The sequence below is a fragment of the Lichenostomus cassidix genome, chromosome W (assembly GCF_008360975.1).
Source record: "Lichenostomus cassidix isolate B80296 chromosome W, HeHo_3.0, whole genome shotgun sequence".
NCBI classification, from domain to species: domain Eukaryota; kingdom Metazoa; phylum Chordata; class Aves; order Passeriformes; family Meliphagidae; genus Lichenostomus; species Lichenostomus cassidix.
Window position 1 is genome coordinate 13865142 of NC_139510.1, and position 23799 is coordinate 13888940.

General features: G+C 42.2%; 2 long non-coding RNA genes across 2 annotated transcripts in view; both read right to left on the reverse strand.

Annotated features, from left to right (window-relative positions):
- The window catches only part of LOC146425541 (uncharacterized), a 384874-nt gene that overhangs the window by 90613 nt on the left and 270462 nt on the right, over positions 1-23799 (reverse strand). The gene's annotated exons all lie outside the window — the stretch shown is intronic.
- Positions 13906-21288, reverse strand: LOC146425544 (uncharacterized). Its single transcript, XR_014846551.1, has 2 exons — positions 20966-21288; positions 13906-14166 (listed from the first exon to the last, which is right to left on the reverse strand). It is a non-coding gene; the product is annotated as an uncharacterized LOC146425544 (long non-coding RNA).

Sequence of the window (23799 nt, forward strand, 5' to 3'; positions counted from 1 at the left end):
AGATTACAGGTTACATATGCATAAAGTTACACAATACCCCTATACATATTCATTACCTATCCCTGCTTCGTATTATAATGAGTTCAAAGTTCATTTAAATATGCTTGCACATGAGCAGTGTCACAGATTAATTGTGGGCGAGGTGATGCCTTAAATTGCTAGAAAAAATTTTTAGATGCAGACACACAGTATAGGAAAGGGGTTTTACCTTGGTTCAATAGGATCCCAGATGCACACCGACGAACCAGCAAGCCCCGACGATATCCCCCGTATACAATTTATGGACAGCCTAGATTAGAATACCTATCTAAAAGTCTCCAATAAGAAGTCTAACAAATGAAGTAATTGCCCCCTTATTAAAATTGCCCCCCCCAAAAAGATTACTACTTAGTTTACAAAAAAACATGTCTCAGTGATGGGGGCCCTGTTCAAGGTTGGTGCATCATGCTTTTGAGATTGTGGGGATGTTTCGTCTTCCCCAAAGGATTCTGAGCAGGGCAAGGGGTACTAGGGTGATAGACATGTAGGGTTAAGATACAGGGAGTAAAAAGTACAGGAATGGGGAAGGGTAAAAGGTTATATATAAAGGATATATATAAAGAGAGTATAAAAGTAAAATAAAAAATACAAAAACCCATCAGGCATCAGAGGGTCCCGAAGATAAATGAGGGATGAAGTTAGTAGTCTTCCTCAGGATGAACTCTTCACCCTGTTCCCTTGCGCATGCTCCCTTGGTTCTTGGTCCAAATCCAAGCCTTAGAACTAACTTGTACCAGTTCTGGGGTCCGAGAGCAGGATGTTTGGTCACACTCAGTAGTTTTTCTCAATTATTTGGCTTTCTTCTCTATATCCTCCCTCTTACTAGGTAGGCACAAAATCATTAAGCAAATGATACATTGTCTTCAGCAAGCAAATCTTAGTAAATCATTATCCAATCTCTGGCCTTCTAAATCAGTTCAAAAATTATTATTATTATCCATCTTCTAGTTCTCTTAAATTAATAAATTCTACCCCCCCAAAATCAATATTATAATGAGTTCAAAATTCATTTAAATATGCTTGTGCCTGCACAGTGCCACTTGATTATTGTGGGCAGGGATCACTGCTGGTTGTGGGTAGACTCTGGAAGGCAGTAACCAGAGTATTCCTCAGGATGAACTCTTCACCCTGTTCCCTTGCGCATGCTCCCTGAGTTCCTGGTCCAAGTCCAAACCTCAGAGCTGACTCAAGCCAGTTCTAGGGTCCGAAAACAGAATATCTGGTCACAGTGTTTTAGCTCTATCAATTGATCTTGCAGTCCTCCTGTATCCTCCCTTTGTGCTTGGCAAGTGCAAAAACTGTTAAGCAAGGGATATATTGTTTTTAGCAAGCAGCTTCTAGTAAATCATTATCCAACCTCTAGACCCCTAAATCAGTACTATAAAAAATTATAACTGGTATATTTTCCAACACTTCCACCAGTTTAAACCTTCTTTCCCTGCACATGCACAAGAACAGCTATGGAAAAAAACAGCCAGTATTTCACCACACTTGGTCCTGCAGAGTGTGGGTGAGTAGAAGATAGTTTTCAGTTTGATGTTTGTGATTAGTGTGTATTTTAGATAGAGATGGAGAGAATTCTGAGTAAATGAGAGATGACTTCTTGACATCACAAGCATTTTATTTCATTAATACCAGTGAACTACCTTCTTAAGAATAACAGTTCAGCAGCATTTAAATATCTCACCAAGCAGCAGGCAGTCTTGTACATGTATCATAGCACCTTCTAACATATTAAAGGCACTTCTGTGTTGCCAAGAAAATGAAGAGGGAAGGAAAAACAATTTGAAGACAGACACAGATCTGAACAGAAATACTCAAAAGCTATCCAGAACAGTGTTTGGAAATGGAAGGCAGGAAAGAGAAAAGAGCCACTGTTTGTTATGTACACTAACATAAATAGACCATAAGTAAATGGAAGCCAAGGCAGAAGAAGTGCTGTCACTTTCAGAAGGAGGAAAGCTATTGTAGAATTAGTTCTGTTGATTTAGGGGGGCTCAAATTTACTAATTTAAGAGAACTAGAAGATGGATAATAATAATAATTTTTGAACTGATTTAGAAGGCCAGAGATTGGATAATGATTTACTAAGATTTGCTTGCTGAAGACAATGTATCATTTGCTTAATGATTTTGTGCCTACCTAGTAAGAGGGAGGATATAGAGAAGAAAGCCAAATAATTGAGAAAAACTACTGAGTGTGACCAAACATCCTGCTCTCAGACCCTAGAACTGGTACAAGTTAGTTCTAAGGCTTGGACTTGGACCAAGAACCAAGGGAGCATGCGCAAGGGTGAAGAGTTCATCCTGAGGAAGACTACTAACTTCATCCCTCATTTATCTTCGGGACCCTCGCCCACAATTAATCTGCGCTTGCGTGACCATATTTAAATGAACTTTGAACTCATTATAATATGAAGCGGGGATAGGTAATGAATATGTATAGGGGTATTGTGTAACTTCATGCATATGTAACCTGTAATCTAATATAAACCAAGTGAAGTGCTGCTGACGGTGTGCATGCCTTTGGAGGGGCTACCCCCCATACACCCCAGCTGGAATAAACACATACCTACTTCATAACTATTTAAGTTGTGAAGTCAATCTACACTTCACTGTTCTTGGGACAAATACTGCAGAGCTCCTAAAAGAGGTGGCTTAAATCATGGGCAACAAGTGGCTTAGTAGGGTCTTTGTACCAAAGGATCATCTAGTGTGTTAATAAGCTCTCATGGTTTAGGCCCTGGCCTAATGCCCAGCACTTGCAGAAGTCATCAAGAGGAGAAGACAATTCCTGATGTGAGAAATCGCTTTGCTGACGAAATAGCAAGGAAGATAGCAAAAATAAAAATTAAAAAAAAAAGCATCCTTGCAATAGTTCCACTGAAAAAAGTAAATCTGACAGGGTTTACTCCAAAATATGATCAGACGGACTACAAATTACTTAAGATTCTTAAGGCTGAAATTAAATAAAGTAAGTGGGCTGTTACCCCAATAGACCAGGTTGTAGTTGCACCCCTGCTCGATCAAAAAAATAGCACAGAGAGAGTATGAGAGTACCCACTGGGGAACAGAAAACCTTTTAAAACATCTAAAAAAAGTAGTGATAAAGAGAGAGATGACTAATATTGTACAGTCTATAACAAGCAAGTATAAAACCTGTTGCAAAAACAACCCTGACACAAGCAAGAAAGTAATGTTAAGAGTGACCAAGACAGAGCATCTCCCAAGAGATTACTGGCAAATAGATTTTGCTAAAATGCCACATAAGAAAAAAAAATGTACTGGTATTAGTTGATAGGTTCAGTGAATGGCCTGAAGCTTATCCCTGTCGCACCAATGCAGCAAAGGAAGTAGTCAAAGCCTTGCTCAACCACATAATTCCAAGGTTTGAGGTTTCTTTGGGAATGCCATCAGATAGGAGACCACATTTTGTTGCAACAGTGATCGAGAAAGTTAGCAGGATTTTGGGACTTACTTGGGACTTGCATACACCATACAGGCCCCAAGCAAGTAGCAAAGTTGAACATATGAATAAAACCCTCAAGGCCCAGATTGGTAAAATCTACAAAGAAACATCTATTACATGGGTTCAGGCTTTGCCTATAGCCTTACTGAGGGTCCACATACAACCAAGGTGGAGAGACAATATAAGTCCCTATGAAATCCTATATGGCAGACCATATCAGGTTCCACATATCCTGGGGAAATTCACATTAAGGGCAAAATCGATTTACAGAAATACTTAACAGCTTTAAGCTCCACTTTGCAGAAGCTCCAAAGATTCGTCATGCTGTCCAAACCTATAGGATTGGACACCCCTGCTCACCCATTTCAGCCTGAAAACTGGGTCTACATCAAGTGGTGGGACAGTGACCCCTTGAAACCTAAGTGAAAGGGACCATTCCAAGTTTTACTAACCACCCTCATTGCTGAAAAAGGTTGCTAAGAAAAGATGGTTAATCCACTACTTCAGAATGAAAAAAGCTTCTGCCCCTGAGACCATCAAAAAAACAGAGACTGATGCAAATCAAAATGATGTCATTTAAATTGTTCTTTACATGTCTGTTGTTTGCCTAATTAGTAACCATGACTCAAGGCTCAGCCAAAAGTTGCACAACACTGTGATCCAAAATGTATCCAGTGCTCTTAATATGAGCAATTGCTAGATTTGTACCCAATTACCACCTCTAGATATTTGTGGTAAGTAGCCATTGAAAAATTAAAAAATTATTAGAAGAAATTTGGAAAAAGACTCAAATTCTTCATGAAGTGGGTTCCAGAAATTACACCTTGAAATTTGACCATATCTTCCACACCCTCACTTCATGGTTACCAGATTGGGCCTGGGTAAAGAAAGCATTTATAATAGTTGTAATTGTAGCTATTATTTTTTCTATAGCCATTTGTGTAAACCGGTACTGTAATTAGTATAGAGACTAGACAAGGTAAGGTCATGTTAGTCTCTAAAACGGGGGGAAATGATGCCTGATGATTTTTGTCCTTTCTTTTAATACCCTTTTTATACATCTTTATACCCTTTCCCTTTCCTTGTACCCTTCACAAACACTCCTTGTACCTTAGCCCTACATGTTTATAACTCTTGTAGTCTGATATTTAGCTTAGTTTGGGGGTTCTCCAGGGGGGAAGATGAAACATTTATAACTTTCTCAAAACTAGAGGCTCCAACCTTGGACAGAGCCTCCTCTCTAGAACATGTTTTTTGTAAACTAGGCTGTAGTCTCACTTGGGGGGGGTAATTAGAATAGGGGGACAATTACTTTATTTGTTAAGTTTCTTATTGGGGGATTTTAGGTAGATATGCTGACTTGTAAAGTCCATAAAATCGTATACACGTTGTACACGGGTGTGCTCCTCGGCATGTTTTCCACCTTTGACGAGTGTGCACCAAAGATCCTATTAAAACCAAGGTAATACCCTTTTTCCCTATACTGCTGTGTCTGCCTCATTGTTGGAAAATATACCAGTTTAAAAATTTTGTATAACTTTAGTCAAAGGGTTCTGTTTGTCTTTACCCTGGGAAAAGGAATTTTAAGTTTCTTTCCAGGGCATTGTTCTACCAGGGGAGGTCTGGTGAACTTAGCATATCAACAGACTGGGAGTAACCCAAAAGATAAAGAGCTATCAACAGAACATCAGTGGAACATCAGTGGGACATCAGTGGCTATCTACAAAACATCTACCCCAGATGCCACCTCCAGCAGGGGTGAAGACATCCTGGCCCAGAAAGGACTGATAGGAAAATTGAAGAATGAAAAATCTAATTAACAACAGAGGCGAGGAAATTCAGATCCAATGGGAAACTGAATACTGGGGGTTTGCTCAACTTTAGACCAATGAACACTGACCCAATACTTATCTATGTATTTTTACTGTATAAAATATCTGAGAAATCGGGTAAAAAGAGGTGTATCATGGAATGATTCTCTCTGCACACCCGGGCTATGTATGGATGAGATGATTTCTATTGCACATCCTGGCCAGAACAACATCCTGGCCAGATAATAAAGTAATGCCTTGACTCTCTAACGCTGAAGATGTTGTTGGAGGGTTTTTGTTTTTCCCGCAGTTTTGGTGACAATATTTTTACCAGCTTTTAAGGCATCACCACGACATCTGCTCACTCCGCTCTCCCCTGCCACAGCTGGGCAGAGGAGAGGAGAGAAAAAGGGTTAACACACAAAGGAATTCATGAGTTCAGATAAGGAACAGGGAGAAAAATACTTCCAGGACAAAAACAGGCCCATCTTAGGTTACAAAGTGATTTATTAGTAAACGGGTCAGAGGAAGGTAATGAGAAGTAAAATAAAGCCCTTAAAATCACCGTTTGTCTGCTCACCCCCCTCCCTCCTTCCCACTAACAGCACAGGGGGACAGGGTATGGGGGTTTGGTCAGTTTATCACCGAGATCTTCCGCTGCTCAGGGAGAGGAGTACTTTGCGTTGCCATGGGGTCCCTCCTACGGGAGACAGTTCCCTGAGAACTCCTCCAACATGGTTCCAAATCTCACGAGCAGCAGTTCGCCCAAAACTGCTGCAATGTGAGCCTCCTCCCACGGGCAGACAGTCCTCCCAAAACTGCTGCAGCGTGGGTCCCTCGTCCACGGGTTGCAGACCTCTGAGGCCAGGCTGTTCCATCTTGGGAGCAAGGCCTCTCTCCCCACTGGGACTCCCACTGGATCACAGCCTCCTCCAGGCATCCACCCACTCCAGTGTGGGCACCTCCCCACGGGCTGCAAGTGTATCTCTGCATCCCCTGTGGACCCCATGGGCTTCAGGGGGAAAACCTGCTTCACCATGGTCCTTACCACAGCCGGCAGAGGATTCTTGGCCCCGCTGCCTGGAGCACCTCCACCCCCTCCTTCTCCACTGACCTTAGTGTCTGCATGTTGGTTTCCCTCACATATTTTCACCTCCTCCTCCTCCTCTGGCTAGAAAGAAGTGCGTGCATCCATTGTTTTGATTTCTTCCAAAATATGTTATCACAGAGGTGTAACCAACATGTCTAATTGGCCTAGCCTTTGCCAGCAGCCTGTCCATCATCTGCAGAGCTGTCAGAGATTGGCTCTGCCAGACATGATGAAAGCTTCCAGAAGCTTCACACAGGAGCCATCTTTGTGCCTCCCCCCACTAGCAAAAACTTGGCCAAGCAAAACCAACAGAGAAGCATGTGGCTTTCATACTACTGCCAACAGTGAGAGGCCAACAGCTTACCTGCTGCGAACGATGTCTGATGCACTGTGGCACAGCTCTAGAGGGCTCATCATCTGAGTTTACAGAATTGATTTTCACATTAAAAAAAGCTCTGGTTAGAGGCAGTGGGCTTTCAGAAGCTGATAACAGTGCTGTTATGTGAAGCTGGTATTTGAATCAAGAACTACAGAATTGTCAGGAAAATTAATCCAGAAACACCAGAGGTTTATGTTCAAAAAGGAGACAGGAGTGTGGGAATCAATGGCAGGTCTCTCTAGGCCTGTCTCAGGCTCACAAACACCGACCATGTTACAGGCAACCTCATACCTGTGAGAACCTTACCATGAACAGAAGCAAGAAGTAAAAATAAAGTGTGGACAACAACCTGTACCTGTGAGAACCTCAGTGTGGACAGAAGCAAGAAGTAAAACAAAGTCTGGACAACAGCTTGTCAACAAGACCGAAAAACATGAAGGAATTTTGCACATGCAATAGGGAGGCTGTTTTTCACAGAAGTTGTGTACTAGAAATAACTGACCAATGGTGTTATATGACAGGTTTGAGGAGCCAGTGACTGTGTGGCACGAATGTTAGAAAATAGTAAAAAAAAGACTTTGCAGCAATAAAGCTCGCTCTATCTTTCACCTTCCTTCCTGGCTTGGAGTTGTGTTTTTGCATCACGTGTCCATCTCTACTGCAACAGAGGAGTCCTGTAACTTTATTCATGAATAAAGAGAGAGGTCATGGGCATTTCCCATGGGGTCTCTCTTAAATTTCTAGAGGACGCAGCCTCTTTTTATCCTAATTTCCCAGCCTCAGTTCCCTCTCTTTCCCCATTGGCTGAGGTACTCAAGAGGTACAGACTCCCCAAATCACCTAATGCAGAATCTAATATACATCTCCCCTTTTCTTCTTTTTCTTATGTCCCTGTTCTTGTAACACAGTCTGGAACAAGTTAATCAGTGGAATTCCTATGGAAATCTTCCCATTGTTTCTCTCAGTATAGGTCTTATCTTACCATCAGACTCACCTTTGTTTGTAAAGATACTCCCTTCTCATTCCTTTCAGAATGATCAGCTGGGGAGCCTTGCAAAAGCTCTGCTGCTGCATGCATCACATCTGAGCCACAAAGCAAGTCCATTTGCTGAAGGCACAAGTGACCTTGAAACATGCTCACTGACAACCAGCTGTGTGAGTGCTACCACTCCAAAATTAGGGCTGTCCCAACACATTCATCCATCTCAGTGTCTCCTCAGTAATGCTTGTAGTAGCTCAATCAAAGCCTGCTCAGTAGCCAAAAATGCAAAGCATAATGGAACACTTCTGTCTGACCAGCTGTGGATTTTACTGCCTGCTTCTACAGCGACCCCAAGGAGCCCAGGTTTGGCTGAGTAAGTGCCTCGGTTTAAGAGACAGGTGTCTGCTAAGAAAGGTGGGAACATCCCTTAGAATAGAGGATGTGACTCCCCTTCCCTCCGAATTGTTTTAACTTTGAAATTAAGGGGCTTTCAGGCAAAGATATGGGGAAAGGAATAACAGTTCTTTACTAGTATCTATAATGAACTAAACAAGCAACAACAACAGTAGCAACAACAAACAAACAAAAAAAACCACAGAAACCCGGTGGCAGATGCCCCTGGAATGCCAAGCACTTTCCCATTTGGTGCAGTCACGATCACAACCAGCAGGGGCGCTGATGAGCTCGCAGCCGGGCAGGGCAGGTGCGATGACTCCCAAGCAGCTGCAGGTGGCGCTGTGGAACGAGGTCAACTCATCTTACGTGGGTAATGGTGGGCGGGCTGGATGGCTGGAAGCAGGACGGCGCACAGCAGGGAGCTGAGAGAAGCGAGCTGGAGCGGCAGGAATGGCTCACCCGGGCTAGCCAGCAAAGGTGGCAGAAACTCTGCAGTTATGGCAGAAGCCGCAGTGCGTTCCGACAGGCGGGGGCGGGGGGGCAGCGACAACCAGGCTCCTCTGCAGTTGTTGCAAAATGCAGCCGGGGAGGTGCACACTCCCGGCAGAGAAAAGGGTCAGAATCCCGTGCCCTTTCCCAAGCGAGAGCTCACCCAGCCAGGAACAGAAGGCAGTGCACAGCCGGACTCTCCACAGTCGCAGCCATGGAAGGCAGCAGCTTCTCTCTGTCCCCTCCGGTGCCCAGCGAGCAAGTGAAGGTCCCACCGGTCAGATGCCTCCTCCCCTAACCACACCCAGCCACACCAGCCACATCCTTTGTCTCTTACAAAAAGAGTTAATGGTCCCTGAGTACCTAGTCGTTGGTTTCCTAGTAACAGGGATGGAGAAAATTCCACCCCCCCCAACCTTCAACAGCGAGTAATTGCAGTGACATTCAGTTATCTGGGTTGCATAATTAGTGCAAACACTCCAATGTCACATAACATAGCTCTGAGGAACAGAAGTGCAACGGGAGGAGTCCTAGTGTCAGTGGCATTTGTACACAGTGCAGAGCAGTGGTGCTTGACAGCCACTGAGAGATATAAAGCAGTGGCACACCCAGCATCTTGTTAAAACCATGGAGGGAAAACCGGACATTTCACCAAGCTCCCATTTAAAACAAGCAACTCTTAGAAAGCCTCCCTCCACCTCCTGGGACCAGGGAGAGCTTTCCTGTGCATAAGGTGAAGAGAATATGTGGTAGCCCTTGTATCTTCTGAAAGTATATGATTCGCCCCAATCGAGCCCAGAGACTTCAGAGACCAAGTCAGAGAAGTGGGTATTTGCTTTGTTCGGTGCACCGGATGTGTGGGGAATTGTTTCCACCAAACACACATGCATCAGTACCCCAAAGACACAGTGTTATAGGTAAAATCATGAATATTAATTACATTCTTCAGGATAGGAGTGGTTATACAAATCATTTCTCAGAAGTCATTAATATCATTAGCATGTGCACCACGCATGCTCCGTATGTCCTGGTGGTCTTTGGATACCCCCAAAGCCCCCTCCAAGGTGAAGGTCCCTCATGGGATGATTCAGCGGTTTCTGTGCTGGTTTCAAATGCATGCTTAGCTGATAAGCCATCAGGCCAGAGCTGTTACCTACAATTTGAATTTGAATTAAGAGTTCAGCCTTCAGCCCTGGAAGCCACAGACAGGCGCCTGTGGTGGTGGAAGGGGGGCAAAACTCAGAGAATCTTTCTCACATAAATGGATGTAAGTACTTAGAGTAGTTTCCCCAGCAATTTTTCAGTGAGCATACAGAAAACAGTGTGAAAAACAAGGTTCACTCTCCTGTTGAAATTTAAAAGGTTTAATAAAAGACAATAGGGGACACCAAACAATAAAGCAAAGAAGCAGCGCTGGGTGCTTGGCCCGGGGCCAAAAAGCACACCTGCTATTGAGGGAGTCTCCTTAAATACTCTTTGTATTGCGTCAGTTTCATGCCTATTCATGCATATTCAAACTTTTCTCAAAACTATTTTGCATGTTCCAAGAACTATTTTGCATGGCTCCTCCTTGGTTCCGCCTTTTTAGAGCATGCGCTTTTTCGGCTGTGGTTTCTTCCAGCCTTGGTTATCGCCTCCCAGTTTGGGCTTGGGTCCTTAGTCTTTGCATCTGGTTATAGGCTGATAGTCAGGTATCAGTGGCAGGTCTTCTTTTTGGGTGTTATCCAGTCAAGCAGGTAGTGTGGTTAGTAAAGGAAAGTCCTTTAAACTACTTTTATTACAATATCGAAATCTAGTTTATAACAGAAATTAAAACATTGGTTATATACCTCTATCTTTATGACTACTTCTGTAAAAAGAATAAAACCATACACACAATGAATATCTACGAAAAGCCAACACTATATTAGGATATATTTATAACAATCCCCCCTTTTACTTTTTTATAAATTATTTGGCTTGAGCAATAATTCTTGCTTTCTAATTTCCATTTCTAGCTCGTTTTTTTCACAAATTACTTTGGCTTCTTCAAAGGGGTCTTTTCTTTGTTTCTTTAATACCATTATTTTTTGTGCTGTTTTAGATGTGGCCAAGTCTGAGTCCATAGGCATTGTTACCACTTGCATTCCTTGGACTACACTGGTGATTAGTCGAACAAAACAGGGAATCAAGCAAGGAAGAAATAACAAACCAGTGGTTGCACATAAAAGGAAAAAGCCCAATTTTTTCCACCATTCTATTCCCAATACATTATCCCGCCAGTTAGCTTTTAGCATTGATTCCCATCTTTGGATCGGTACATGGGCTATTTTTCTGATATCTTTGACTATATCTAAGACAGCATCTCCATTGTCATCAATTTTCAAACAACAGTCCGATGTATTAAATTTTCCACAAACTCCCCCTTCTTCGGCTAATAAATAGTCTAAAGCCAACCTATTTTGATACACTGCTGCTCTTGTTTGCCTTTGTTGACTCGATATTAATTCCAATGCCCGAGCAGTTTTGTTGGTTATGATCTCTACAACAGCTTGAAGTCTTATAATTCGATTTAACATATAAATCGGGGTTCGATAGCCCCAACTCCCATCTTGTGCCCAGGTAGCTGGCCCATACGTTTCCAATATGCGTTCAGGGGGCCATTCTTCCTCTCCCCATTTTTGAAAACCTCCAATCAATTCTCTTTTGTTTCTTTTTAGGTCCTCATAAAGTGGTACTCCTAATTGATCTCCATCTGGTCCTGGTAAAAGGAAAAATCCTGGTTGTATGATCCCCAGAGTGCAACTTCCTTTCCACCGGGGGGGGAGTTTTGGGTATGCTCTGTTTCCACATATCCAAAATAGACCATCTGGTGCTTTCCAGTAATCCTTAGCCTGTTGATTTATATTATTCCAAAATTTGGATATTTCTGGGATTCTAAAATAGGGATTTTTGCCTGTGACATTACATTGAAAAAGCTTTATTTCATTATTAAACTTGCAGTTTTTTTCTTTGGTTCCTTTCTGAGTCCAATACAGAATTGGTTCTTTTGGGACCCACCCTATAGAACTTCCATTACTAATTTTATATCTTTTACAGGGAGTGTTTCCTACCTCGTTAAGGAAGTTTTTCCCAGTACGCCATAGGCACTCTTCCCCTATTACTGTTGAACTTAAAATCCACCCTTCTGGCCGGTTCTCTCCTTTCATATTTGTTCGGTTCCATTTAAGAAGTTCTATAGGGCCTAGGCTACTGCCCTTCCAGGGCCATTCTTCTGTCATTAAAGCCCCACCACATACCCAACAGTTGGTAATGTTTAACTCCTTACTTATTCTTTCTCCTAATTCCACAAACAGGTTTTTCCCTACTCCTGAGATTTCCATTTCTTTTTCTAATTGTTGTCTGAGTTTTGTATATAAATCCTGGCGTTGGGTTGATACAGGTTGGGATTGCTGGGTTGGTTTCCCTTTTTTGTTTACTATTTGTTCCTTTACCAAATCCTGGACCCGGTTACTAAGGGCAAAATGAAGCAAACCCATTCTTCCCCTTTTGGACATTTTTCTCCTAATCTACTACCACTTGTTCCTAAATTTTCCACAATCTAAAATCTTTTCCCTTTATGTGTGCAAGTACCTAATTTGGATGGATCATAGCATTGGTTGCTAACATGAGTATGGGTAATAAGAAAGGAACCTCGGGTTTTTTCCCAGTAAAGTGTCCGGTAGCATTTGCGACATGATTTTGCTTGTATCCCATAAGGGAAAAGGCAAAGAACAAGTGACACAAGGAGGAATAATAGAGGTCCGGTATGGCTTATACCCCCACCTCCCATGCCTATGGGGTTGCTGCCCATAGCAGGGGTATATAATGTTCTCGGTGGCGAGTACAGTGGTCAATCTGGTCTTGCCCTCTATTTCTGTGTTACTTCCTCTTTATTAGTTTCCAAGCAAATTGCCTTTGACACTTTTCAGCTGTGGTTTCCCATTGTTCCTCAGGTACTTCCCATTTGTCTTGGTTTGAAAGACAGGTGTCTGCCAAGAGAGGTTGAACCCTCCCCTAGAAACAGAGAATGTGATTTTTTTTTCCCTCCCTCCGAATTATTTAATTTTGTAAATCAAGGGCTTTCAGGCAAAGGTATGGGAAAAAAAGAATATCAGTTCTTTAATAGTATCTATAAACAAGCAATAACAATAATAGCAACCACAACTAGAATCAGGAAACCAATAGCAGATAACTCGTGAGCTGCTGAGCCTTCTCCCGTGTGGTGTAATCACGGTTGCAAGCAGCAGGGGCGCTGTTGAGCTCCCGGCCGGGCAGGGCAGGTGCGTTGACTCCTGAGCGGCTGCAGGTGGTGCTGTGGCGCAGGGTCAGGTCAGCCTCACGCAGCTGGATGATGGCGGACAGGCTGAGAAAGCAGGCAGCCAGGCAGCTCGGAGCGACAGAAAACAGGGGTGGACGCCCGCTCCCTCCTGGCTAGCAGCGAGGTAGCAAGGATTTCTGCAGTCACAGCAGACGCCGCGGTCTCGTGCGGCAGAAGGCAGAGGCAGGCAGCAGAGGCAGCCGGACTCTCCCGGCAGCAGCTGCGGGAAAACGCAGCCCGGGGAAAACGCGCCCTTCCCAGTGGGAAGAAAAAGTTGAATCAAAGCTCACCCAGCCAGGAGAAAAGAAAAACAGGGCACAGTTGGATTTTCCACTGGTAGCAGCTGGAAAGCAAAGAGAGAGAGCACCCTCTCCTCTCAGCGTCCGAACCACGAGAGAGCGTTCCCAGGGCTGGCTCTTCCCTTACCGTGCCCTGCCCAAAAGCCCAGCTTTTGTCTTTTACAAAAGGCTTGATCGCTCTAAACATCTAACTATTTGTTGCTTAGTAACAGGAATGGGAAGAAATTCTCAACCCCCGACACCATTCAATAGGTACTCATAATTCCCTCCCACAGTGCAAAGTTATCATTTGAGTTAACCCTAGTTCTGTCTGGATAGGGAGTGAATTTCACTCTCGACTCACTGTTTTTGTGAATTACAACACCAGCTTCTCCCACAATGTATGCCTTTTCATTCAACCCAGCTATTATGTTTAGTATTGGGATGAACTAGACAAGGTATGTAGCATGGCACTGAAGGAGATTGTAATATCCCCTTGAGATTAGGATACAGTCTATTTTTCTTTTTATATAAATCACAGGCTAAGGCTAAAACATAAGGACCCTTTGTCTAAAATAATCCTGATCCTCCAGTTTGGGGTGGAAGTATTCCTCTCCAAGGCGGGTATTGGAGGTTTTTCAAAACCTTTCTAGATGGCTCTTGAAAACACCGATATAAGCTTAATCTTATTTCTCAATTATTTGTGATTCTTGGGATCTTTCCAGTTCATTACCACTAAGTCTTCTCTTAAAAGTCAACCTGGTATCGCCTGGTTTAGAAGTTAGAGTCCACTCCTTAGGTTCTTCCACAGGTCCTTTGATTCTGCTGGCGTGGATCCATCCTCTTTCCCTGGTCCGAATTGCTGCTTCAGTTGTCAGTAGTACCTGAAAAGGACCTTCCCATTGTGGGGTTAAAGATTGTTCTCTCCATGTTTTCACTAATACCTGCCGAGAAACGGAGGCTTGACAATCCAATATGGGTTTACTACAAGCTTCAGTTTATTGATCTACAGTATACAGTTTTATAGTGTAGTTAACTAGATCATGCATATTCTGTAATCGTACAATATTATTGGTTATATACTTCCACGCCCTAAGTTTGGCTACTTGCCTTAAACATAGATACATGTTATCTATAATGCCTGATTTCTGCATTTTTGTTAGCAATTACTGCATTCTCGACGGCTCCCACAACCTCTATGTTGCACAAGGTCATGGTGACCTAGATCGCTGATTGGACACAGGCATCTAATTAATAGTTGGCTGAATATGGCTATTGTTAAGAAGCAGCTTGTCTAAGTGTTAAGAAACAGCTTATTTAAGTCTGTATGTTCTTTTTCTATTAACTAATTCCCCACAAATACCCATTCTCCTGGTTGGATATTATGGATTTTAAATTCTAAGGGAGTGGTTTGAGGGATTATCCCTTTTAACCGCAAATTTTCAAGTGTTTTTGCAATGGTGATGACATATTTTCGAATACCCATTTCCCCTTCTTCATAAGTAGCAGTTTCATGTTGTGTGGTTAAAAAAGGTAACTCAAACATAATCTCATAAGGTGATACCCCTAGGTCTGACCTGGGTTGTGTTCGGATTCTTAGTAGAGCCAATGGTAAACATTTTACCCATGACATCTGTATTTCAATCATCAGTTTTGTTAGAGTTCTTTTTAATGTCTGGTTCATTCTTTCTACCTGGCCTGAACTCTGTGGATGCCATGGGGTATGTAATTCCCATTTTATTCCCAGCACTTGAATTATTTGTTGTAGCACTTTTTAAGTAAAATGTGTCCCTCCATCTGAGTCTATTTTATTAACCATTCCATATAGGGGAATAATTTGTTCTAAAAGGGTTTTACATACTACATTAGCAGTAGCCCTGACAGTGGGGACCACTTCCACCCAATGAGTTAAATGATCAATTATTACTAATAAAAATTTCCACTTTTGTACTTGAGGGAGTTCAGTAAAATCTACTTGGATACTTTGAAATGGTCGTAGAGCAAACTCACGACCTCCCGGGGTTGTTTTTCTCATTACTTTTTTATTTACTTTTTGACAGGTTATGCATTTCTCAGTTACTTGCTTTGCTAATCCAAAGACTCCAATGCACCCATAATTCCTTAAAAAGTGATCACACAAAGCCTGAGTACTCCAATGAGTTTTTTGATGCAAGCCTTCTAATACTTTTCTAGTAAGTGGTTTATTAAGTAACTGTTTTCCATCAGGGAGTTTCCATTTACCAGATGGATCTTGCTTTCCCCCTATCTTACTTAATTCCTTTTCTTCTGTTTCACTAAATTTTGGAATTTCCAATTCTTCTCTATCTGGGGTCAGAATTAAAAAAAATTTTTCAGTCCCATTCTCTGCTGCATCTTTAGCTTCATGGTCTGCCAGATTATTCCCTCTTATTTCTGGGGTCATTCCCTTTTGATGTCCCTTAACATGTACTACTGCTATTTCTTCTGGCAACTTTAGGGCTTCTAAAACCTCTAAAATCAGTCCTTCATGTATTAATCCTTTTCCCTTAGAGTTTATTAATCCTCTTTCTTCTCAAATTTTCCCAAAAGTATGTACTACTCCCAAGGCATACTTTGAATCAGTATATATGGTTCCTTTTCCCTTTGCTAGATATTCCAGTGCTCTCTTTAGGGCATATAATTCACAGGATTGAGCTGACCAATGTGAAGGCAATTTCCCTTTTTCAATTGTCTGCATATTCTCTCCATCCACTAAAGCATATCCTGACATTCTTTTCCCTTGTAGACATCTAGATGAACCATCAACATATATTTTTCTCCCTTCTGGGAGAGCCTGTTCTGCTAGATCTTCCCGAACCTTAGTTTGATACTGTATAATTTCTAAGCAGTTATGTACTAAATCACTTTTTGGTTCTCCATATAAAAATTGAGCTGGGTTTAAACTTTTGTCTACTTCTAATGTCAAGTCATTACTGTCTATTAGAATTGCTTCATATTTTAACATTCTGGAATCGGTCAACTATTTTTCAGCTTTCTGATTTAACACACTCCTGACTGCATGAGGACTATGCACAATTAACTTGCTTCCAAAAGTAAGTTTACGACTTTCTTCTACCAGGATGGCAGTAGCTGCTATAGCTTGTACACACACTGGCCAGCCATGACTTACTGGATCTAGCATTTTAGATAAATAAGCTATTGGCCTTTTCACTCCTCCCCATTCCTGAACTAAGACTCCATGGGCTACTCCACTTTCTGCATTCACATACAGATGGAAAGGTTTTTCTAATGAAGGTAAACTCAAGGCAGGTACTGAAGCTAGCTTGACCTTTAGTTCTTCTAATTTAATATCATCTTCTTTAGTCCATTTTATATCATCCCCCTCTGTCAATTTTTCATACAAGAATTTTACTGCCTGCGTATACCCTTCGATCCATAACCTGCAATATCCCAATAACCCGAGCAGCCTTCTAATTTCCTTCTTCGAAGAAGGAGGGGGGAGAGATAAAATCCCCGAAATTCTTTCAGGATTTAGTTTTCGGCTTCCTTTACTTATTAAATGACCAAGAAACTTTACTTCTGATTCTACAAATTGTAATTTTCCTTTTGATACTCTTAATCCTTTTTCCCCAAGAAAGTTTAAAAATTTGATAGTAGTCTCTCTAACTTCTGTTTCAACTTCCCCTGATAATAAAAGATCATCCACATATTGGATGATTTGTATTCCAGGAGGGGTGGAGAAATGACATAACAACGAGAGGGAACTCACGGCAGTCTCAATATGAGATATAGAGTAAGCTCCATTCTATTTCACCAAACGAGAAACTTATATACTGTTACAGATGTTACTAATTATAGTTACACACGTATCTGCAGTCTGTTCTCACACATTCAGGGATCCTCCTGTTGACTCCCTTATCCTTTTCTCATAACACTTCTGACTCCCTATTCTTTCCCATGACATTCTTCCCACAGCTCAGAAACACAGTTGTGGTTCCCAGGTGTTAGTTTCTCATAACAGCTTGTTAGGATTTTTACTGAGACCTGACTATGCTGAGGCTTTGTTCAGGCCTGTTTAGTTAGCATAAGTTTTGCTGGAAAACTGCGTTTTCCAACAGAGAAAGTCTGTAATACTTCTTCTAAGGCTTGCCCAAATAGATTTGGGGATTCAGTGAATCCTTGTGGTAGTTTTGTCCACCTTAACTATTGTTTTCTCCCATTGCTTGGATCTTCCCATTCGAAAGCAAAAATATCTCGACTGCCTTCTGCTAAAGGGCAGGCCCAAAATGCATCTTTGAGATCCACCACACTAAACCACTGATGTTGAGGTGGAACTTTACTTAAAAGGGTATAGGGATTAGGTACCACTGGGTAATGGGTCTTAGTTCTTTTGTTAACTTCCCTTAAATCTTGCACTAATCTGTAAGTTCCATCAGGCTTTTTTACTGGGAGAATAGGGGTATTGTGAGGGGACATACAGGGTTCTAATGTTCCATCTTTTATCAAATCTTCTATTATTGGCTTTAGGCCTTCCCTTCCTTTTTAGGATATAGGGTATTGCCTTATGCGAATGGGGCATTCTTCTCTCTCAATGGTTACTTTTATGGGGTCTATATCCAATTTCCCTCTATTTCCTTCCCCAGCCCAGACTTCTGTGTTAATCTTTCTTTCATCTTCCTCTTCAAGTTTTAACACTTTTACTGTCATCTTTCCCTCCTCTGGTATGACTCCTATCCCTAGTTGTACTTGTAAATCTCTCCCCAGTAAATTGCAACATGCTCCAGAGACTAATAGAACATCTCCCATCCCTATTCTAGTTTCCCCTTCAATTACTACATTTTTAATAACAGGAACCTTAAACCCCTCCCCCTTAGCACCTGAAACTTTCACGGTATCCTTACTAATACTACACCCCTTTGGAACACTCACCACACAGGTTCTTTCTGCCCCTGTATCAACTATAAATTCTAATGCCTCACCCTGGGGACCTACGTTCAAGGTTATCAAAGGCTCTAGATGGTATTTGTCCCCCAAAAGATAGAGCCTTTGACACCCCTAATCTGCTGATTCCTCTGATTGCATTTCTTGGAAAATTCTTAGATCCTTTTTTAAGTGTGGGCATTCTCTCTTATAATGCCCCTCTTCCCCACAATGAAAACAGACATTTTTGGTTTGCTCTCGAGGTTTGGTTTGTGCTTGGGTCTTATTTCTCCCCCTCTCTTTTTCCCTAAACTCGGAATATTTAGGAATGGTAGCCGGAGATGCCGTATTCCTATGGGAATTGCTTTCTCGCATGGTAGCTACCATATTTTAGCCTTTACTTTGGCTTTTTCTTCATCCCTTCGTACATAAACTTTCTGAGCTTCCTTTAGTAACTCATTTAATCCCTTGTCTTGACAATCCTCAATTTTTTCTAACTTTTTTCTAATGTCTGGCCAGGCATGAGTGACAAAATTTACTTTTAATAAAGCTTGTCCTGCTAGACTATCAGGGTCTATTCCAGAGTATTGCCTCATATTTTTTTTAAGTCTTTCTAAAAATTCCGTTGGGGTTTCCTCCTTCCCTTGTTGTCCATCAAAGGCTTTGCTCACATTTTGCCCTCGGGGTGCTGCTTCTTTTATCCCTTTAATTATCAGATTACGATAATCTCTCATATTCCCTCGTCCTGCTTCTTCATTGTGGTTCCAGTTAGGGGGTGCTATTGGCATTTTATGATCCCCTGGTGGGCCAAGTTGATTTTCTCTTTCCCAAATTTTTATTCCAGCAGCTCTAATCATCTGTCTTTCCTCTTGGGAAAATATAATGCCCATTATTGACTGCATTTCTTCCCAGGTATAAATGTTTGGACCCAAAAACTGGTCCAGTTGTTCTGCTATGCCTATTGGATCCTCTAATAATCTTTTAATTTCTTTTTTAAAATTTCTAACCTCTGAAGAGGTCAAAGGAGCGTTAACAAAACCTATTCCTCCTTGAGCCCCTCCCATGGGAACTTCCCTTAAAGGAAATAAACTGAATTTATGATCCCACCCTTCTTGTTCTTCTATCATCATAACCTTAGAAGAAACTTTTCTTCCGTGTTTTGGGGTGGTGGCAGGAGAGGGTTCATCAGACTGTCCTTGAGTTTTAAATGAGTTTTTTTCGAGTATTCTGGTAAGGAGCTCCTTCATCTACTAGGGACATAGTATTTGTTTTCAATCGTTTTGGGGTAGCAGCAGGTTTTTTTATTACTCCCGGAACTTCCGATGTTGGAGGACCGGAAGTTTGTATCACAGAGTTGAAACCCTCTGTGTTAGGTAAACCGGAAGTGTGTATCATAGAATTGAAACCCTCCGGGTTAGGTAAACCGGAAGTGTGTATCGTAGAATTGAAACCCTCCGGGTTAGGTAAACCGGAAGAAGGAAGTAGTGAGGGAAAATTGCCCGCCTGGTTTACAGCGTGGCAAGACTCCGGGTTTCTTGGAATAGAGGGTTCAACATGTACTGGTACTGCCGGTGCCAGCGGGACTATAGCTGCAGGGGGAAACGGGGCTGGAGCCGGCAGAGGCACATGGTAAGGCGGCGGGAGGACCTGTAATGGATCCCAGCCTTTTTCTATTTCTTTCTTTTTATCTGTCTCCGGAACCTCCGAGAATTTAAAAACTGATACTTTTAGAGTTTCCTGTTCTTCAACCCAGCAGGAAGCATATTCCTGCTCCTCTGAATTAACTGGGTTTTTAGAATTTACAAATATTTTTAAGGCTTCACAAATCCAAGCTTCAGATGATCCATATCGGGGCCAATAAACGTGATCTGATCTTATTTTTCCTTTTGTCCATTTTATCATACAATATTGAATCACTTTCACTTTATCTTTTTCTTTTGTGTGGGGATTTTTGTCCCAGTTTGCTAATTTTATTCCTAAGGGGCTATCTTGAGGTATATCTGTCGGGACCTCTTTACTTTTTTTCTTTCTTGTCTTACTTATTTCCTGCCCCATCTTTTCAAGCCTTTCTTCTTTTTTATATATATATATTTGTCCCTAGCTTTTACTCTTTTTAATAACTTAAACACCACCCACCCCTCACAGTACAGGAAACTTCTCTTTTCTTAATAATAACATACACTTTTCACTCATTCACATTCACTCATTTATTATTTTTATTTTTCTGTCTCACTCATTCTCACTCACAACAACACAAAAAAATATTTTACCCATGGGTATTTAACTTTTAGGGATAATGAAATTTCAAAATATTGTTGGCCAACTCCAGATGCTCTTGGGAGTGGTAATCTTAGGATATTTCCTTTAACCTTCAATTCTACACTTCACGTCTTATAGGATTTTCCTATCCTTCTTAATTCTACACGTCCCGTCTCACAGGAATTTTCTTATCCCTTTTTTTTATTTTACCCCCCCTCAATCTGGCACCTTTTTAAAATTGGGGACTCTTTATTCCCGTTTTCCAGTCCCGTTTCCTAGTGGATTGTGCTAGAAAACTTTTTGCTCCCTTTTCCTAGGGGTCTTAACCCCTCCCTGGAACCCAGTCTCAGTTTTCCCCGGGGGAACATTCACTCCTTTTTCCTTGCGCTTCGTCTCTTTCCTGGCCGTGTTTCTCGCGAAACAGCGGAACCGCAGTATCAGAGACCCCTCATTCGCTTCGCAAGTCTGGTAGCCAGCTCGCGTCTCACACACACACCAATCAATCTCCCGTAACCTGCCCCCCCGACAATACTTACAATCCTTTTTCTTGTCCGGGTCTTCGTGCACTTAGAATTTTGGGCTTTTTACCACCGCGGTCTGTTTAGGGAGTCTTTGTCTTTGCTTTATGGGTCCCTTCTTGTCCACGGGATGGCGACCTGCGACCGCCGATTCACCCTAGAAGAGGGGAGCGGTCCACCAAACGCGGCGGGGGGGGCACCTTCCCCTGCTCCGGCTCTTCGAAAGTGTCAGAGGTGAGGTCTCCTCCCGGGCGAGCCCCCAATTGTGAAAAACACACTTCACTCTCCTGTTGAAATTTAAAAGGTTTAATAAAAGACAATAGGGGACACCAAACAATAAAGCAAAGAAGAAGGCTGGGTGCTTGGCCCGGGGCCAAAAAGCACACCTGCTATTGAGGGAGTCTCCTTAAATACTCTTTGTATTGCGTCAGTTTCATGCCTATTCATGCATATTCAAACTTTTCTCAAAACTATTTTGCATGTTCCAAGAACTATTTTGCATGGCTCCTCCTTGGTTCCGCCTTTTTAGAGCATGCGCTTTTTCGGCTGTGATTTCTTCCAGCCTTGGTTATCGCCTCCCAGTTTGGGCTTGGGTCCTTAGTCTTTGCATCTGGTTATAGGCTGATAGTCAGGTATCAGTGGCAGGTCTTCTTTTTGGGTGTTATCCAGTCAAGCAGGTAGTGTGGTTAGTAAAGGAAAGTCCTTTAAACTACTTTTATTACAATATCGAAATCTAGTTTATAACAGAAATTAAAACATTGGTTATATACCTCTATCTTTATGACTACTTCTGTAAAAAGAATAAAACCATACACACAATGAATATCTACGAAAAGCCAACACTATATTAGGATATATTTATAACATTACCACCAAATTGGTGATGGAGTACACAGAATTTTTTCAGTCAATTCCCAGGGAAAGTATCTGCAGAATTTGCATTCAAACTCTGCAGGAGAAGTCCTGCATGTTTCCAGGGTGTGTGTAGGAGGTTTCTGCCTCCATGAAAGTTTGTGTAGCTTTTATAGTTTGTAAAGTAGTGTCTCTCAGTCAGGAATTTCCAGCTTGTCTCCCCATATCTGTTCTGATGCCCAGTTGTTTATTGGGGAGTTCTACCCCTGGCGCCAGAGAGGGGGAATATTTCACTAGCAAGTGACAACTTACTAGTCAGAGAGCTGGCCTGGGTTATCTCATCAATTCACATGGGGGAAGAATGTCCAGAGCTATCACATCAGCTGATGGACAGAGCAGATAAGCTCTTCTGTGGTAGGGGGAATTTTCATGCCGCACCACCTGGCCCAAACATATTAATCCATTGGATTCTATATTAATCCGTTGGATTCCATACTTTTTGGTTGCAGCAGGCAGCGGGGACCCTTATCACCAAGACCAGATAGAAGGGAGCAATGAGACGTCATTGGGACCCTTAGACGGGTGATATGTTTCTACCTAACCCCTGTCACTCTCCCTGTTCCCCCACCCCCCACTTCCTTCCTTCCTTCCTTCCTTCCTTCCTTCCTTCCTTCCTTCCTTCCTTCCTTCCTTCCTTCCTTCCTTCCTTCCTTCCTTCCTTCCTTCCTTCCTTCCTTCCTTCCTTCCTTCCTTCCTTCCTTCCTTCCCTTTTCCTTCTTTCTTTCTCTCTCTCTTTGCCTCTTTTACTATTAAATAAAATATATCACTTTTTGTGGGAGTTCGGGTGGAGCTGCAAAGTCCAGCAGCTATAGAGGTCTTTTGTTATCAGTTAATGTGAGACATTAAGAGAGATAAGCTGAATCACCCCTGGCAGGGGCTGAGACTGATACTAAGGTAAGACTGTGTTTACCTTATGCATAAGTGATTAGCAGGAGAGGTTAAGAGAAATGACGGTGATCAAGGAAAGTAAAACATGCAACCCTGGAAACCAAAGTTCTTGTAACGGCTAAGTTAAGTTTGTAACAGTATAAAACATGATGTGCTTTGTACAATAAATGTGACTTTGCATGAACCAGGCTGAGGACCCAAATTCAATCCCCAACAACTTTTTTTTGGATCCAAATTCAATCGCCGACAACTTTTTTTTGGAACCAACATCTAACCTGATTTGGTTTTAATAATGTTTTTTGGGGTATATTTCGAACCTTTCTGGGTTCAATCCATTTTATTCACAGTGACTTAGTTTTCTTTGCTCTTCTATGTTTAAACCAGTTCGTAACACTATCATCTTTTAAAGGTCATGGCAACCAGGGGAGGAACCTGATGACTGGAGGAAGGCAAATGTCACACCCATCTTACAGAAGGGCAAGAAGTAGGACTTAGGGTACTGCAAACTGGTCAGCCTCACTTAAGTCCCTGGGAAAGTTATGGAGCAAATCCTCTTAGGAGCCCTTTTTACAGAATCGCAGAATCATTTACCTTGGAAAAAACCTCTGAGATAATTGAGTCCAACCCTTGACTGAACACCACCTTGTCAACTGGACCAGGGCATTGAATGCCACGTCCAGTCGTTTCTTGAATTCCTCTAGTGATGGTGACTTCACTTCCTCCCTGGACAGCCCATTCCAATATTTAACAACCCTTTCCATGAAGATATTTTGAAGATATTTTTCCTGATGTCCAACTTGAACCTCCTCTGGCACAGCTTGAGGCTATGTCATCTCATCCTGCTTCTAGTTGCCCTGGAGAAGAGGCCAACCCTCACCTTGCTGCAACCTCCTTAAACACATAAAAGAAAATAAGGTGACTGGAAACAGCCAACATGTGTTTCCCAAGGGCCTGACCAACCTCATTCTTTTCTATGATGAGTTGACTGGTGCTGTGGATGGGGAAAGGCAGTGAATATTGCATACCTTGACTTTAGCAAGTCCTTTGACACA